This window comes from Suncus etruscus, chromosome 2, assembly GCF_024139225.1.
Source record: "Suncus etruscus isolate mSunEtr1 chromosome 2, mSunEtr1.pri.cur, whole genome shotgun sequence".
NCBI lineage: Eukaryota > Metazoa > Chordata > Mammalia > Eulipotyphla > Soricidae > Suncus > Suncus etruscus.
This window is the reverse complement of record NC_064849.1, coordinates 85,876,954-85,896,803: the sequence shown is the minus strand read 5'-3', so window position 1 is coordinate 85,896,803 and position 19,850 is coordinate 85,876,954. Positions and strand designations below refer to the sequence as shown.

Below are 19,850 nucleotides of genomic sequence, written 5' to 3'. Positions count from 1 at the left end.
TACAGAATTAGATTTTGTCATACATTCATCATGACTTCATCAAAGCCTGCAGTGAAGAGAAAGATTGATGACGAGCACAATTTTAGGAAAAGTGGGAGACACAGTATCTCTTTGTTGCACACAGGGGCATCCCCATATGTCTTATTTGCTCATAGAAAGTTGCAGTGCACAAGGAATACAACTTGAAACACCATTATTCAACTAAACATGCTGAGGAATGTGCAAAATATCAAGGAAATGAGAAAGCCAAGTGGGTTGCCAGTCTTAAAGCATGTCTAATGAGGCAACAATATTTCTTCAAGAAAGCAACCAAAGAGAATTTTGCATCAGTCTAAGCTAGTTACATGGTTAGTGAGATGATTGCTAAAGCAGGGAAACCATTCACAGAAGGAGAGTTTGTTAAAAAATGCATGTTACACTGAAAGTATTATCTGTCCGAAAAAGAAAGGTCAGTTTAGCAAAATCAGCCTTTCTGCCAACACTGTGGCAGAGCGCATTTCTGACATGTCAAGTGACATTTATCATCAACTGTGTGAGAAAGCCAAATGTTTTGATGCATACTCAGTTGCTCTTGATGAGGGCACAGATATAACAGACACTGTGCAGCTCACAATTTATGTCCGTGGTGTTGATTGCAATTTTGAATTGACAGAGGAGCTGCTCACAATAATTCCAATGCATGGCCAGACCACCGCTAATGAGATATTTCGGCATCTGTGTGATGCCATTGAGAATGCAGGTTTGCCATGGAAGAGGTTTGTTGAAATAATAACCGATAGAGTGCCATCGATGACAGGGAGGAAAAATGGACTGGTGGCAATTGTTCAAAAAAAAAAACTTGAAAAGGAGGGTGTAGAGAAGGCCATTACTCTTGACTGCATTATCCATCAGCAGGTCCTTTGCAGTAAATGCCTGCTGTGTGACAATGTGATGTCTGTTGTTGTGAAATGCATCAACCAAATCAGATCCAGAGGCTTAAAGCACAGGAGGTTCTGTGCTTTTTTAGAGGAAATGGAGTCAGAATATGGAGATGTGCTCTATTTCACCGAGGTACATTGGCTCAGCAGGGGAAATGTCCTGAAAGGATTTTTTGAGTTGAGAGAAAAAGTGAAAGCCTTCATGGAGAAGGATGGAAATGCTGTTTCTGAGTTGAGTCATCACAAATGGCTCATGGACTTAGCTTTTCTTGTTGACATCACACATAAGCTGAATGTACTAAATAAGATGTTACAAGGCCCGGGGCAGCTTATCAGTGCTACCTATGACAACGTGAGTGCATTCTCCACAAAACTTGTGTTATGGAAATCCCAGCTCTCTCAGACAAACCTTTGCCATTTCCCAGCATGCAAGGAACTTGTGGATGCAGGCATACCATTCAGTGGTGAGAGATATGTTGATGCTATTTTTAAGCTAGAGAAGGAATTTGATCACAGATTTGCAGACTTCAAAAAGCACAAAGCCACTTTCCAAATATTTGTGGACCCCTTTTCCTTTGATGTGCAAGATGCCCCTCCTGTGCTTCAAATGGAGCTCATTGACCTGCAATGCAACTCTGATCTCAAAGCCAAGTTCAGGGAGATTAGTGGAAAAGCAGACATGCATGGGCAATTTTTGAGAGAATTGCCCCCAGCTTCCCTGAGCTTTCCTGAATGTTCAAGCACACCATGTGCCTTTTTGGGAGCACATATTTGTGTGAAAAGTTATTCTGCACATTGAACTTCAATAAGTCAGAGTACAGGTCTAGACTTAATGATGATCATCTTCAAGCCATACTGAGGGTCTCAACTGCTTCCTCTCTAAAGCCAAATGTGGCTCAGATTTGTGAGAAGAAGCACTGTCAAGTCTCTGGCAGTAATGAATAGGCAAAAGATGCCATGTTCAGAAGAACTGTTCCTGATCTTCACTCAATGTTCTATTCATGTTCAGAAGAAATAATTAAAACTGTTAATAATGACGTTTGAGGACTGTTTTTTGTGAAATCCCTTATGTGGCCCTGCCTCACCCTGACTTTGCCTCCTGTGGCCTTCAGGGAAATTGAGTTTGAGACACCTGGTCTATATGAAGAAGTGGCTTTTCCTTCAATGGAGCCCCTCTTATCTCTCCCCCAGACTCACCTCCCTTCAGGGGTCAGTTGGCCCTTACCGGTCAGGAATTGGCCCAACTCAGCACAGGGTAGTGAAACCCTCACAGTGAGAAATCACAAGTTGCCTCTTTCTGATTGTGGATAGAAGACTGGGAAGCCAGTGAGTGTGTCTATTTCTCCAGACAGTGAGGTGCAAATAGTGCATAAGCCTTGGGCTCCTTCCTCCTCCTGATCCCTATTATCCTATATCCTAGAGAGAGAGTTTTGCTGTCTGCACAGAATCCACATGGGTCCTTCTCTCTTCCCAAGCAGGGTTCAACTTCTGGCTCTTTCTTACACACCTGGCCTCAGATTGGATATGAGACCTTTGCAGGGTTTGGAATTTTTTATTAATTTGTTTGCTTTTTTGTTTGCTTTTGGGTGGGAGGATCACACCCAGCAGTACTCAGGGTTCACTCCTGGGTCTACACTCAGAAATTATGCCTACCAGGCTCAGGGGACCGAGGATCAAACTAAGGTTCACTGCATGCAAGGCAAATGCCCTCCCCATGTGCTATATTGCTAAGTACCCTTGTGGGGTTTTGTCTTTATTTTTGTTGGGTTTTGGAATACACCCAGAGGTGCTAAAGAGTTATTCCTGGCTCTGAGCTCAGAAATCGCTCCTGGCCAGGTTCATCAAAACAGAAGGGATGCTGGGGATCTAACCTGGATAGATCCCAGGTCAGCCCCATGCAAGGCAAATGCCCTACCTGCTATGCTATCACTTGGCCCCCTTGGGGAACTTTTTTGTTCTCTTTATGTTCTCTTTCTCCCTCTCTCAGATACCATGGCAATACCTTACTGGGATACCATACATATCATTTTATCTCCTTTCAGCAACCAGTTCTTGTCTAGATGATCAGATCCAACTCTCATAGTAATGGTGATCCCCTCTCTGCCCTAACTACACTCCCCGCTCTTTATGGTGAGCTTCCTATCACAGACTGGTCCTCCTGGACCTCATCTCTTTATTGTCTTTATTAATATCATACTATTTTTAAGTCATATTTTTAATAGATAGGACCCTTCCCTGCTAGGAATATGCTATTGCTAATACATGCTTGATGTGGAAAAACAAACTAGAATTTGAGATTCAAATTCTATCACAATCTCTATTGGGAAAAACACAACCGAGTTCTCTAAAATGAAAGCCCAATTTTGTTCCTCTTCTGCAGAAGAGGCAGATCATTTGTGAAGACTGAACTTAAAAATAGCTCTGGTGATGTCTACAGAGCTGAAATCTTCCCTTTCTATTTCATGATCTCAGTTAAGGAAGAAGGCCAGAGGAGTACAATATTAAGGGAGAAGGGGGGAAAATACTCTTTTCAGGAAGAACAGAACTTGAATCTCCTCCCACTGACCTGTGAAAAAGTAAATTCAGTTGATATCTGAGCTAATTGCCTGCAGATGAGGCTTTAGGACTCAACAGATGTGATTTCTTTTCAGAGGGCGGATGACGCCACCCTTTCTTAGCCGCTCATGAAAAATGCATGTTTTTCTGCCATCTTAGCCAGGGAAAGGGGACACCCAGCTCAAAACATTAAATCAAGATGATTGATCAGGGCCTGAGGATATTCCAAAGAGGAGGGGCCCTCCTGTCAGTCACCCGTCTGAGAAGAAGCTCTTAGGTAAGAGACAAAGGGGAAACTGGTGAAAGCCACAGTGCTGACTGACATCTGACCAAACCTCTACTCTGATTTTACAGCCTCCAGGTCTTCCCCCAGGAAGATCAAGGACATGGTGATTTGCTTGTTTCTGAGGCAGGAAGCCGGTGCCTGATTTTACAAGCAGTGCAGTGGAAAAGCACTGCCACATGCTCTGTGGTTGCAGGAGACACAACCCTCTCAGAAGGGCCAAGCATACAGGTGTATCTAAGACGGGATCCAGTCTTACAAGTTCAACATATAAGGCCAGGGAGCCAGTAATAGAGACCTGGGTTTGATTCCATCACCACTTGTTCTACCAGCACTTTCAGAAATGAGCTCCAACCATCATAGTCTGTGTAAGATGATACCAAGCTATCAACCCCAAAAGAAAGAGTTCCCCCCAACTTCCTCCTTCCCTAAATCTTTTGTTTCTTTCTTGAGACTTTCCCCGCTGCTGGGTTTGGGAATTGGATTGAATAAAGAAAGAGATTTCTGGCTTTTGGGCTCAGGGAGAAATCCACAAGGCAAAAGGCCACTGACCCCATATCCATCCTTTCCTGACCAGCTTGGTTGATTATTTCTTCATTGCTATCATGCTTCTTCAGACTTAGGCAGCTAAGGGGCTAGAAACACCCATGTGGAGTGATCTCACAATTCGTAGGGTTATTTTGTTTGTTTCTTTGTTGTTGTTGTTTAGTTTTGGGGCCACATCCAGCAGCGGTCAGGAGTTACTTCTGGCTATGCAAACAGAAATCTCTCCTGATAGGCTCGGGGGACCATATGGGATGCCAGGGATAGAACCCAGGTCCTTCCTGGGTTGGCCGCATGCGATGCAAACGTCCTACCGCTATGCTATCTCTCCAGCCCCACAACTCATGTATTTTTATTTTATAGGACCATATTCCCAAACGTACACAAACAAAAACAGTTCAGGAAGTTTATGTTCTCTCACACCAGAGTCAAATGCATTTGAGGGAGAATGACAAATCCACAGAACCAGTATTAAGCAGATTAATTTTAGGGTCCCTCCACATCAAAAAGATGCAAAACTGGTCTGAGAGGCAAATCCATTATGCTTTTGGGAGGTGGCTAGTGTCATGGGTAACATCCATTGATCATTTTAATAGAAAGAACCTGAAATGCTTGAGAAAGTAATAAAACAACAATTCTTAGTTAGGCTCGGAGAGATAACACAGCGGCGTTTGCCTTGCAAGCAGCCGATCCAGGACCAAAGGTGGTTGGTTCAAATCCCGGTGTCCCATATGGTCCCCTGTGCCTGCCAGGAGCTATTTCTGAGCAGGCAGTCAGGAGTAACCCCTGAGCACCACCGGGTATGGCCCAAAAACAAACAAACAAAAAAAAATAGAAATTTTAGTTTCTGCTGAACTGCTAGTCAAAATGGAAATTCTATATGGAATATAGGAAAGAGTCCCCCATATTGAACACTCAACCATGCTAAGCCAGTTACTCAAGATATACTAATGTTCATCATTTTTAATATGATAAACACATAACACTCACTAAATATTCCTTACACATTCTCTAGCATTGATGTGTGTGGCTTAACTCCCTCCTTAACATTTTTGGGAGCCTCACAGGTGGTGTTCAAAAGGTCCTATGGATTACTCCCCACCAGTGTTGGCCATCCTGTGGGCTAAAGGTTCAGTAATGAGACCCAAGGATGCAAAATTGCTGTGGTCCTGGGATGCCCCACCAGGATCTCCAGAGCCACCCCTATGGCCCTCAGGACACCATGTGACAGTGAGGACCAAATCAGGTAGACCCTATACTTTACCCCTGCGCTCTCTCCAACTCTGCCACTGATTATTATCTCTGAGGTTCCTACTAGCAGGCTCAGGGGCCAGGGAGATGCTGGGGGATGTTTGAGGATACTAGGGGATGCTAAGGGATGCTGGGGGATGTTGCATGAAACTGGGGATACAAGGGGATCTTAGAGGTGCTGAAAGATGCTAAAGGCTGCTGGAAGATGGTAAGGGATACTGTGTGATGCTGGGGGATGCCATATGATGCTGGAAGATACTGGGGGAGGTTCCCTACCTAGCAATGCTCCCCCTCCAGCCTGGTGGGTTCTATGCTTGGCCCCAGGAGGCAACACTGCCTGCTGCTCAGGCCCACAGGGACTGAATGTCACCTATCTACTCCGAGTGGTGCTCCCCGAAGGCTATTTGTGTCACCCAGATGGGAGCTGGGGCTGGTGTGTGCCTTCCTCTTCCTTGAGCAAGTCCCATACTCCCCGTAGCTACTGTTCTCAAGGTTGCTTTTCCCTTTCTGAATTAGTTAAAAACTGTGAGATATAGGCAACCATCTACTTAATCAAAGCCAGGAGTCTCAATTCTAAGAACCAGTTTGCCAAGCTTTGGCTGAAGGCCAGGCAGAATGAAGCTGTCAATCAGTGTGAGAACAGAAGGTCTCATTCACTGCCAGCCTCTGGACAGAAAAGTTTGCTGCCTCCAAATCTGCTGATCTAACAGCTTCCCTGCCACCTCAGTGTCCCACCAGGATGGGCTCTCATCAGCACTGACCTGCAGTCTTGCCCTTCCCCTCAGGAACCAGGTAGACCACTGGACACCACGTGGAGAAGTTAGAGGCTGGGTGGAAGAGACCTTCTATCTTAGTCCTGACAACAGGGGTCTGGAGTGGTGCTGGACTTGCCCTGAAGGATCAACCATTGTCTCTGTCCCTGGTGGTTCAGACCAGCTGTATTTCTCAAGGGTCCACAGAAGAGCAGAAGTCATCACTTTCTGCATTTTTGGTGAGCAAAGCTGGTGCCTCTATGTTTCTGAGGGAAACAACTCTTCCCAGACACCAGGCAGGTCCTCCCTTGTCCCTGTTGGGCCCTGGTTACCTGATCACTTACATTTCAGGACTTTAAATCCTCCCTGAAGGAAAGGTTTCAAAAATGCATCTTTCCAGGCACCAGCACTGGTTTGCCTGTCTGGTTCATGCCACTGTGTGTGTGGTCACCAGATGAATGTCACTCTCATAGTCAGTGTCCCAGTGTTTCAAAACTATATTTCACTAATATAATAGAGAAGGTGTGGGACTGTCTCACAGAAGTGACTGAGTCACTCACACCTGAAAACTCTGCTGGTCACATTAGTGCCACACAAACTCAAATATCTTGGAGTCAACCTGACTAAAGATGTGAAGGATCTATACAAAGAAAACTATAAAACACTGCTCCAAGAAATAAGAGAGGACACACGGAAATGGAAACACATACCTTGCTCATGGATTGGCAGGATCAACATCATTAAAATGGCAATACTTCCTTAAAAAGCATTGTACAGATTTAAAGCGATTCCTCTAAAGATACCCATGACATTCTTCAAAGAAGTGGATCAAACACTTCTGAAATTCATTTGGAACAATAAACAACCTCGAATAGCTAAATTCCTCCTTGGGAAAAAAGAATATGGGAGGCATTACTTTCCCCAATTTTAAGCTGTATTACAAAGCAATAGTTATAAAAAAAACAGCATGGTATTGGAATAAAGACAGACCCTCAGATCAGTGGAATAGGCTTGGGTACTTGAGTACTCAGAGAAGGTTCCTCAGACATATAACCACCTAGTTTTTGATAAAGGAGCAAGAAATCCTAAATAGAGCAAGGAAAGCCTATTCAACAAGTGGCGTTGGCACAACTGGTTAGCCACTTGCAAAAAAGCGAACTCAGATCCCCAGCTAACACCATGTACAAAGGTAAAATCCAAATGGATTAAAGACCTTGATATCAGATCTGAAACTATAAGGTATATAGAACAACATGTAGGTGAAACACTCCAGGACATTGAGACTAAAGGCATCTTTAAGGAGGAGACAGAACTTTCCAAACAAGTGGAAGCAGAGATAAACAGATGGGACTATATTAAGCTGAGAAGCTTCTGCATCTCAAAGGAAATAGTGCCCAGAATACAAAGGCCACCCACTGAGTGGGAGAAATTATTCACCCAATACTCATCAGATAAAGGACTAATATCCAAAATTTACAAGGTACTGACAGAACTATACAAGAAAAAAACAACTAACCCCATCAAAAAAATGGGGAGAAGAAATTAACAAACACTTTGAAAAAGAAGAAAAGCAAATGACCAAAAGGCACATGAAAAGATGCTCAACATCACTAATCGTCAGGGAGATGCAAATCAAAACTACTATGAGGTACCACCTCACGCCACTGAGATTGGCACACATCACAAAAAAGGAAAACAAGCAGTGCTGGCAGGGATGTGGAGAGAAAGGAACTCTTTTTCACTGCTGGTGGGAATGCCGTCTAGTACAACCTTTATGGAAAGTGATATGGAGATTCCTTCACAAACTGGAAATTGAGCTTCCATATGATCCAGCTATACCACTTCTAGGAATATACCCAAGGAACACAAAAATACAATACAAAAATCCCTTCCTTACACCTATATTCATTGCAGTGCTATTTACAATAGTCAGACTCTGGAAACAACCAAGATGCCCTTCAACAGATGAGTGGCTAAAGAAACTGTGGTACATATACACAATGGAATATTATGCAGCCATCAGGAGAGATGAAGTCATGAAATTTTCCTATACATGGATGTACATGGAATCTATTATACTGAGTGAAGTAAGTCAGAGGGAGAGAGAAAGACGCAGAATGGTTTCACTCATCTATGGGCTTTAAGAAAAATGAAAGACATTTTTAACAGTATCTCAGAGACAAGAGAGATGAGGGCTGGTAGGTGCAGCTCATGACATGAAGCTCATCACATAGAGTGATGAGTGCCGTTAGAGAAATAACTACACTGAAAACTATCATAACAATGTGAATGAATGAGGGAAATAGAAAGCCTGTCTCGAGTACAGGTGTGGGGGGGGTGGGGAGGAGGGAGATCTGGGAAATTGGTGGTGGGAATGTTGCACTGGTGAAGGGGGGTGTTCTTTACATGACTGTAATCATACAACTATAATCATATTTGTAATCACGGTGTTTAAATAAAGATAATTATAAAAAAAAAAAAGAAAACTCTGCTGGGTGAAGCATTTTGCTGAAGAGGACTCAATATTATTGCTTTTTCCTCTGCAGCCAGAGGCAGCTTGAGTGACCATTAACCATGTCTGAAATTTCTTAACTGGAAATATCTCTATGTGGCAATTAGAGAAACATTTCAAGTGCCATTCCTCTTGACGCCATGCCAACGATACTTTGATTATGCTCTACAGTAAGTATAAATAATTAATCACTCATATTGAAAAAGATGGGGGAGGGAGAGAAAGTCGGGGTGCCTGCAAGGGTGGGAAAAGAAAAGATCCTAGAGAGGAGTCATTTCTTGAGTCAGTTCTTTAAAGTTCTCAAGAAAGGGCAAATAAACATGGCCTAAATAAATAATGAATGGGGGCCGGCGTGGTGGTGCTAGAGGTAAGGTGTCTGCCTTGCCAGCGCTAGCCTAGGACGGACCGCGGTTCAATCCCCTGGCATCCCATAGGGTCCCCCAAGCCAGGAGCGACTTCTGAGCACATAGTCAGCAGTAACCCCTGAGCATTATTGGGTGTGGCCTAAAAAAACAAAATAAATAAATAAATAATGAATGAGAAAAGAAAGGAGGTTGAGAAGGGAATATTTTCTTTTTCTATTTGTTTATTTATTTATTTGAATCACTGTGAGAAACAGCTACAAAGCTATTCATGATTGAGTTTCAGTCATTTAATGTCAAACACCTTCACCAGGGCATATTTCCCACTGTTGGTAGAGGCCTTTGAATTGCTCCTCATATTGCCTTCTAATTAGATGTCTCTCAATTGATTTCCCCATTGCCTCCTCATCTGTTTTTTTTCCCCCTCTCCTTGGGGTGGGCTTTGTTTTTCCCAATCAAGGTTGCTTTGGAGGCCTGGAGGAGAAGCTGCCATCTTGATTCTTGGTTCCACATTGTGGAACGACTGGCTTGTGGGTGAACAGCTTGTGGTGTGAGTTTCTGGCTTGCTATTCTTTCCCGATCATGTGTGCCTTATTTTCTCTGTCAGAATTGCTGCCGGACCTGAGTCTCTTCTCCTACCCAGACTTGGGGCATGGAGATCCCTCTCCCTCTCTGGAGATTATGGAACACACAACCCACCATTTCACATTCCGCCACCAATATACCAATATCCCCAGTTGCTCTCTCTCTCTCTCTCTCTCTCTCTCTCTCTCTCTCTCTCTCTCTCTCTCTCTCTCTCTCTCTCTCTCTCTCTCTCTCTCTCTCTCTCTCTCTCTCTCACTCCTCGATTTTCCAAACTCTTTTAATCACTGGTTTGCAATTTTGTTACTGAAGGGTTATCCTTTCAGCACCTCCTTTCAGGACCCAGTTCTTGTCCAGGGTGATCATTGCCAACTACTATTGTCATAGTGGTGAGAAGGGAACATTTTCAAATGAAAACTGATTATATCTTTGTGCTGACAAAGAGTAAGTGGTACTTTGGCAACAAACCTGAACTGGAGAAGAGTACCCTCAAGCTGATAATGGGAATCTCTAAAAACCCTCAGCCAACATCATATTCAACAGAGACTTATGGAAGCTCCCCTCTTCCAACAGCCCCCAGTGAAGCCAAAATATTTGTCTTCATTATTTCTTCTCCAGGGGTTCTTGCCAGGGCACTTAGGCAAGAAAAAGGGGAAAGAATTAACCATGTTAGAAAACGTAAAAAGATAAAGGTCTCTATCTGCAGATGACATAATGTTGTACATAAAAAAAAATAAGCAAAACAAAATAATTCACTGAAAGTCATTAGGACTAAAGAAAATAATTCAGTTAAATGTCATGTCATGATGACTTGTATATTGATTACAAGTTTGATTTTTATATATTGCTCAAAAGTACACCCCAAAACTCTACTTGCAATAGCATAAAATGGAAATTTGGAAATAAAATTAACAAAGGAAGTATGAAACTTACCTGAAAACTACAAAACTTAATTGAGAAAAGAAAAAATATATGTGAACGGGACCCAGGGGCCAAGTAGTTTCAGGAGCATTGACTGGGGGGAAAAAAAAGGTCAGATCTAAATACTCAAACTAAAGTCAGCAACAACAGAATCAAAAGACCCAAACTATAACAAGCTAAACACAAAATGTACCTGTTACTCTGGAAGAGCCAGGGGAAAAGGGTCAAGGCATGCTGGGAACTATGGTGGAGGAAGGTCAACACTGGTATGGGAATGGCCCTAATTCATTGTTACTATATGCCTGCAATACAACTGTAAAAGATTCATAGTGGTCTCAATAAAATTTAAAAATAAAACATGTTTATGTACGAAGCCTGTAGTTATTCCCATGACAGTATACTTCAAGGATGTAAAAATCCTGTATCTCTTAAGTCAAGGGAATTCCCTTTCTAATCTCCTCAATATTTACTGTGCCTATGCAAAGAAAAAAAAGAGAGAGAAGCACAATTTAATTTTTTTGGTTTATTATTGTTGTTATTTGTTGTTTGTTTTCTTGGAGTTTTTTGTGTTTTGTTTTGTTTTTATTTCAGGACTGTGATTATTGTGTGGTTGTTTTCTTTATTGCTATGGTGCTTTTTGAGTTTTTTGTTTGATTTTTTTTTTTTAGTATTGTAGTTACTATTTTTTTCCTTTTTCCCTTTCTTCTCTTAAATTGATATTTATAACCTCTAGAAGGACTCCTCCCAATTTTTGCTTGTTTGATTTTTTGCCCACTTTATTTTATTTTATTTCATTTTTTCTTTCTTTCAAACAGAACCACATAACTTGAACCATCTTCACCTCACAAATTGAGGGGGAAATAATGGAGGGTTCCAAAACCAAACAGTCGTATGAACATTAAATAGAAATAAAAAAAAATGATCAGACTTAAACACCAAATCCAAAGCCAATGACAACAGAATCGATACCCCATTTACAACATGCTAGACACAGAGGGGACCACTTATACTAGCAGCCCGAGGGTGGGTAAAGAAGGGGGATATGGGATGCGTGCTGGGAACAGGGGTGGAGAGAGGACAACATTGATGGTGGAAATGCCCCTGATTCAATGTCACTATGTACCTAAAATATTGCTGTGAAATATTTATAATCCACTTTGGTCAAAATAAAAATGAAAAAAAAAACATGTTTAGAAGTCAAGTCATGTGGAGCCAAGGGAACCCCACTTTGTCCTGCACCAGCAATAAAGTTCACTGAACCCCAAATAAAAAAAAAGAAATCAAGTCATGAAATTTTCCTATACATGGATGGACATGGAAACTATTATGCTGTGTGAAATAAGTCAGAGGAAGAGAGAGAGACACACAGAATAGTCTTGCTCATCTATGGGTTTTAAGAAAAATTAAAGACATTATTGTGATAATGCCCAGAGATGAGGGCTAGAAGAACCAGCTCACCATATGAAACTCACCTCAAAGAGGGGTGATTGCATTTAGAGAAATAATACACTAACAACTACCATGACAATATTAATAAATGAGAAAAGTAGAATGCCTATTTCGAATATAGGCAGGGGGTGTAGGAGGAGGGAAATGGGGGACATTGGTGGTGGGAATGTTCCACTGGTAAAGGGGAAGGGTGTTCTTTTGGTGACTGACGCCCAACTATAGATCTATTTGTAATCACAGTGTTTAAATAGAATTTAAAAAAGAAAAAGGAAAAAATATGTTTGGCAAAAATTAAAGTTTTGAAGAATGGAAATTTTCTATGCTCATGGATCAAAAGAGTTCACACAGTGAAGATGGCACACTGCCCAACTTGGCCTATAGATTGAGAGTCATATTGGTAAAACTCCTAGCTGGACATTTTTCCATAAATGGACAAACTCATCATAAATACACATAGAAAACCAAGAAATCCAGAAGAGTCAAACAATTCAGAAAAGTAAGGACAAAATTAGAGGAAGTGGCCTTCCCAATTTAAGAAATTATCACTATAGTAATAAAGACTCTGAATTACTGGCATAAAGATTGACATTAGGATTGATGAACTAGAATTGAAGTCCAGAAATAAACTCTTTCCTTTAATGGCCAATTGATTTTGTAAGGATTCCAAGACAATTCATTGAAGAAAGAACACTTAATTCAAATAAATGTTCTAAATAACTATAGATTCACATGCAAGAAAATTTAATTGAATCCTTACCTCATACCCCACATAAAAATTAATTCAAATTTAAACATCATAGATCTACATGAAAGCATCAGCACTATAAGACTCCGACAAGAAAATATAGAAATAAATATTTATGGCCTTGGATTATACAATGATTTCTTAGATAAAAACCAAAAGTACCAGTAATAATTATAAATTTAAAAAAATAACAAATTGGGGCCAGAGCGATAGCACAGCAGTAGGGCTTTTGCCTTGCAAGTGGCCGACCCGGGACTGACCCGGGTCTGACTCGGGTTTAATTCCCAGCATCCCATATGGTCCCCCACGCCTGCCGGGAGCTATTTCTGAGTGCAGAGCCAGGAGTAACCTTAAGCACCACTGAGTGTGGCCAAAAAAAAAACAAAAAAAAATTGTACAACATCAAAATAAAATTCCTTTGATCTTAAATATTAATACAGTAAAAAGACAACTCACAGGAGAAAGAAATGCAGTGGTGAGGGAACTGGCACTGCATGTGGCTGACCCTGGATCTGGGCCTGGAGTAGTATGTCCCCTCCCAAACACAAGGAGATGTAGCCCCCAAGCTCTACTGGTGTGGCCCAACCCCTTCCACCACCCAAAACCCCACATCATAGAAGAAAATATAAATTATACATTATCATGTATTAATATCCAGAATAAGGAACACTGACATGATTAATAAAAACATAGAAACTAATGTAAAATTGGATGAGGGTCTTGAAAAGAGAGATATCCAAATAAAATATGCAAAAATCTGGAAGGCACAGAATAGATGCCCACTGCTATCAGTTAAAAGAGACAGGGAAATCACACCACAGTGAGATGTCATGCCACGCCCTCTAAGATAGCTAACATTTTTTAAATGATGACCGTGACAAGTGTTCATGAATATATGAGAGTTTGAACCACACTCACCACTAGTGGGAATATTAAATGATACAGCTGCTTTGGAAAATAGTTTGGCAAGCCCTTGAAATACTAAACATAGAGTTACCAGATGACTCAGCAATTCCATTCCTAAGTATACACCCAAGAGAATTGAAAATATGTGTTTACATAAAAACTTGCACACAAATGCTTATAATAATATAATTCAGGGCCAAAGAGATAGCTCAGAGGGCTAAGTTCAGGCTTTGCTTATAGGAGATCTGGGTGTAATGATCCCGAACACTGCTGGTTCCTTCAAGGACTATCTGGAATGACTCTGAGCACAGAGTTGTGAGTCAGAACCCAAGAACCCCTAGGTGTGGATTATTCATAATAGCCAAAAAGTGTAAACAACCCAAATGTCCATCTACTGTTGAATTAATATTTTAAATTTTCCTTATTTAAGTGCCAATATTATTTGGTAATTAAGAAATGAAAGAGGGCTGGAGCAATAGCACAGCAGGAAGGACGTTTGCCTTGTACACAGTCAAACTGGAATCCTATATGGTCCTTTGAGCCCACCATGAGTGATTTCTGAGCACAGAGCCAGGAGTAATCCCTAAGCACTGCCAGGTATGGCCCAAAAACAAATAACAAAAAAAAATTAAATACTGATGCATGCTACAAAATGAATGAACGTTGAAAACATTCTGAAAGAGTCTATCGTGACCATCACAACTGCATGAGCCATCTCACATGAAAGGTTCAGCAGTCATAAATCCACACATACAGAAAGCAGATGAGTGATTTCCTAGGGGTGAGGCAGATGAAGTGAGTAAGGTATTGATTACTTAATATGTGCAGGATTTCTTTTCAGGGTTAAGGAAATGCTTTAAAATTAAGTTGTGACAGCTGCATGACTGTGAATAAACTGAAACCATTGAGTGAATTTCATAACATATTAAATTGAAGGAGAACAAAATATGCTCCCCAATATGACCCTTGGCAGGAGAGTAGCTCCATGGAGATGCTCTGGAAGCCAGTGCAGGTGACCCTTGGTAAGGGAGACAGACATAGGCAGAGGGAAACCTTTAGTCAAGGCATCTTCCTGGGTGTACTGGGCTCACTAGGTCACCTGAACTTTCATCAATGGCAAAGGTAAAGAGTTTAATCCAAGTAACATCCTCTGATCTGCCTTAATAACCCCTCCCTTTAACAGATAAATGGCTAAAAAAAAACTGTGGTATATATACACAATGGAATACTATGCAGCCATCAAGAGAGATGAAGTCATGAAATTTTCCTATACATGGATGGACATAGAAACTATTATGCTGAGTGAAATAAGTCAGAGGAAGAGAGATAGACACAGAATATCTCACTCATCTATGAGATTTAAGAAAAATAAAAGGCATTATTATAATAATACCCAGAGTCAAAAGAGATGAGGGCCAGCCCACGAGATCAAGCTTATTACAAAGAGTGGTGAATGCAGTTAGAGTAATAACTTCACTGACAACTATCATGACAAAGAAATGAGTGAGAGAAGTAGAATGCCATTCTTGAAGACAGGCAGGGAGTAGGGGAGGAGGAAGATAGCAGTCATTGGTGGTGGGAATGTAGCACTGGTGAAGGGGGGTATTTGTTTTATGACTAAACCCGGACTATAAATATGTTTATAATCATGGTGCTTAAATAAAGATATTATTTAAAAAAAACAAAAAACAGAAAACCTCCCTGGGGCCTCATATGGCTGAATCCCACCTCTGCACCATCCTTGCCAGGAAATTATTTCTGAGTCAGAGCCAAGAGTAGCCCAAAAACAACCTCAAAATATTATATTTCAAGCTTTAAAAATCATGTATGGATGTCAAATATCTTGAATCCTACTATTAGTATTTAATTTTCAAATATGGCTGAAGTTATTTTAATAGATCCAGTGAATCAGCCACCCAACATTCCAATTGTGTTTTAGTAAGAATCAACAATGCCTTTGACCTCCCATTGAGTACTGTTGGCCTAACTCCAAAGCAGTCATGATACCCTCACTTATGTGATTGGTTCAAGGGTGGCAGATGATCCATTCTTGGCTGTTCATACACCAACAAAACTGATGAGAGTCTGAATGGGATGAAAGTCCTGGATGAAAAAACACTTTGCTCAATATTGACTGTGTTCATGGCAGCTGGAAAGGATCCCAGTGGCCATCAATGGATGCACAGATCAAAATATGGCCATATACACAATGGAATACTCCTGGTTATTTAAAAATAAATGAGATATTTCCATCTGCAACAACACAAATGGCTCCAGTGAGTATGTCTGGTGAAAGATCAGATGGAAGGAGACATTCACTGTACAGTTCTCCCAAAATGGTCTGAGATGAAACACAGCACGTGCCTGGGGAAGGGTTCAGTGACTTGGAAGAGCCAAGATGTGAGTTTAATCTTCTGTATTCTGCAACTCTCGGGTGTCCCTAATGTCCTCATTAGGTCTGAAGTCTGGGGTGGATTAAAAGAAGCAAAGCAAATCTAGAAATGAAATCAAGCAAGAGCAAATTTAAGGCTACACAATCAAATAAAAGTTAGTTATGGAAGAGAGAAGAAAAATGCTGACAGAGAAGCAGGTTGGAAGGGGACAGGCAGGAAATTGGGGACATTGGTGGATGGAAGTGGACACTGGTGAAGGAAAGGGTGTTGAGAATTTGTATGCCTAGAAGTCAATCATAAATATCTTAGTAACTTTGTAACTCACAGTGATTCAATAAAAAAAATCTGTGGGGTAATAAAAGCTTAATTTCTGGGGCAAGTATAATATAGCATATAGTTTCCTTGACAACTGCAGTATACCTGAAATATATATAATGCTATGAATCGATGCTAATAAAAATCTTCCTTCAATAAAAATAAACATTTCAATTCAATGTAGAATAAAAAAAAAAAGAGTTCTCCATGGCCTGTATGTAGACCTTCCTCGGCGAGCGAGGGATGCTTCTGGGCACTTCTGCCATCTGATTCTCTTGAGAAGGACAGAGGAACTGTCCCAGAGCTGCCGTAGAAACAGTTCCCTTAGAGCTACCTCCAACATTGCCATAAATAGAGATTTATTAATAAACGACTCTCTGTGTGGGTCACAGTCTTTGAGCTCTATTGCTCCCTGGAGTATTTTCTCTGGAACATTCTACACTGAAGTCACATCTGAATGTTCTCACTGCTCCATCAACACTCTTGAGAAGGTGAGAATACTCTTGAGACAAAGGGGCTTGCTTTGTCTCTGAAGACAAGACCATAGTCCTCACTGGTCTGCATCAAAGGAGGCCTCAGGTTCTCCAGAAGAGCCAGACTCCCCTCTGAAATGGGTGAAAGAAGGTTCCCCTGGCATGACACTCCTTAGACTTCCCACAAGCATCACGAAAGTGAGGGTTGGCACTTGCTGACTGTTGTATTAATTAAATTAATAAGAGTCCTTGGTGGTGCATGGAGTAGACCTGGCACCTGCTGCTCCTTCAGGCAAGCGGGTATGAGGGTATCAGGGTGATGGCAAAGAAATAATCCACAGTAGTCAGATTTCAGGAAACATGAAACTTTATTACAAGGCCCTAACCACCACGTGTGGCTTCTAAGCTAAACAGCCTCTGCATTCATGCCGTCTCTGATCTCTCTCTGCTGCTTCTCCTTCCTGTTCCTTCTTTATTTTCCTCCTTCTCCTCCAGGCCTTAATTACCATCCACAGACCCCTCCCAGCAATGGCTCTGGTCTGTCCATCAGGTAAAGATTAGCATTTTGCCCTGGGGAGGGGTAACAGCTGACCACTCTTTTTTGTTGTTATTTTGTTTTGTTTGTTTGGGGGGGAGCCACACCCAGTGGGTCTCAGGGGTTACTCTGGTTCTGTACTCAGAAATCACTCCTAGCAGGCTCAGGGGGGGCCATATGAGATCCGGGAATCAAATGCATGTCAGCCAGTGCAAGGCAAGTGCCCTACTCATTGTACTATTGTTCCAGCCCCATATTCTTGATCCCACTTTTTGTCAGTCTCAAAAGAAAACTTCTAAAGTCACACACTCATTATCACACTGAAAATTAAATCCAAATGGCTCTGTTCATAGTTCATTACTGCATCAGCCAGATTCACACTAACAACCAGAAGTTGGTGCTTCATTGGTTTGGGCTAATTATTTATGAATATTTGAACAATTGCTTAGCAGTCACTATTTTTTGAGAATTTTGTACATTACTTAAGAAGTGAATAAGAAATCAACCATGACAGAAAAAGTATCCATCTTCCTGATTATGAAAGGAATCATTTCTTTTTTTTTTTCAGCCTTACCAAAGCAAGGCCTCAAAAAATTGGTTACGACTCAGAATTGTTCCTCTCCACGGAAATCTTTAGTAAAAGGCGAAAAGTTTATGCGATCTGAAGAGAAACCAGAGTATAGGAATTATTTCTTGTTTAAATTGTGTGTCTTACATTGAAATCCAGAGACGTAGAGTAATACATATTCCCTGGGGTTCTCATGGACACTATAAACAGTAGTTGCAAGGCTTACGTTTGCCTAAGAGGAATTTTATTTTTGCAAATACAATTGTTATAAGCTATTTGAATTTGATAAATCAAAGTAAAATTTAGCTAAAATATAGAGACTATGATTGATAAATGGTATAGTACATAAGGCCAGTTGGCTCTGTATGATGCTGACCTCTGATCAATCCCAGCACCTTACATAGACCCTGAACACAGAGATAGGAATAAGCCCTGAACTATGCAAGGAAATAAAGATGGAAAGAAAGAAAGAGAAAAAAGGAATAAGAGAAAGAAAAGAATGAGAGAGAAAGAAGAAAGAAAGAAAGAAAGAAAGAAAGAAAGAAAGAAAGAAAGAAAGAAAGAAAGAAAGAAAGAAAGAAAGAAAGAAAGAAAGAAAGAAGGAAGGAAGGAAGGAAGGAAGGAAGGAAGGAAGGAAGGAAGGAAGGAAGGAAGGAAGGAAGGAAGGAAGAAGGAAGGAAGGAAGGAAGGAAGGAAGGAAGGAAGGAAGGAAGGAAGGAAGGAAGGAAGGAAGGAAAGAAAGAAAGAAAGAAAGAAAAAGAAAGAAAGAAAGAAAGAAAGAAAGAAAGAAAGAAAGAAAGAAAGAAAGAAAGAAAGAAAGAAAGAAAGAAAAAAGAAAGAAAGAAAGAAAGAAAGAAAGAAAGAAAGAAAGAAGAAAGAAAAAAGAAAGAAGGAAGAAAGAAAGATAAACAAAAAGAAAGAAAGAAAGAAAGAAAGAAAGAAAGAAAGAAAGAAAGAAAGAAAGAAAGGAAGGAAGAAAGAAAGGAAGAGAGAGGAAGGAAGGAAGGAAGGAAGGGAGGAAGGAAGGAAGGAAGGAAGGAAGGAAGGAAGGAAGGAAGAGGTATAGGTAGGTATAGGAAGAAAGAAAAAAGGAAGGAAGGAAGATGTATAGGTATAGGAAGGAAGGAAGGAAGAAAAGAAGAAAGGAAGGAAGGGAGGGAGGGAGAGGGGGAAAGGAGGAAGGAGATTGAAATTTTATTTAGTGATAGAATGCCACAGGATCTGATATGACTGGTTGTTTTTTAATATTCAAATGTTATGATGAAAAGATCACTGGATAATCCACCTCCCAGATAACTCACTTATCTGTGTAACAAACATAACTTCTAAAAATTATTATTTTATTTTTAGGAATTTTTTTTTTACTTTTTGTTTTTGTTTTGGGGCCACACCAGCTGAGGGCTCACTCCAGACTCTGTGCCATGAACTGTTCGGTTTATGGGACCGTCTGTGATGTTGAAAATTGAACCCAGGTGGGTCACATGTAAGACAAACCCCTTTCCCACTAAACCATCTCTTCAGCCCTAATAATTATTTTTTGAAGATAAAATTCTGCACAGCGTGAAAACTATAGTTAGTAATACTAGACTGCTGATTTAGAAGTTGCTAAGATAGTTGATCTCATCACAGGAAAAAAAAGTATTAATATGAGTGTGGATGAATCTTAACTAGATAAAGAGATTGTGATGATCTCTTTGCAATATGTACAGCAATGATGGCTGTGTTGTAGGCATAAAACTAATCTGACCTTCTGTGTGAATTATACCTCAGTTAAGTAAATCAACAAA

General features: G+C 40.8%; 1 non-coding gene across 1 annotated transcript; it reads right to left on the bottom strand.

Moving 5' to 3' along the window:
* Window positions 1-18,061: 18,061 nt before the first annotated feature.
* On the bottom strand, window positions 18,062-18,176 carry LOC126003008 (U5 spliceosomal RNA). The gene has a single exon (XR_007493555.1). It is a non-coding gene; the product is annotated as a U5 spliceosomal RNA (small nuclear RNA).
* Between the last annotated feature and the right edge of the window lie 1,674 nt (window positions 18,177-19,850).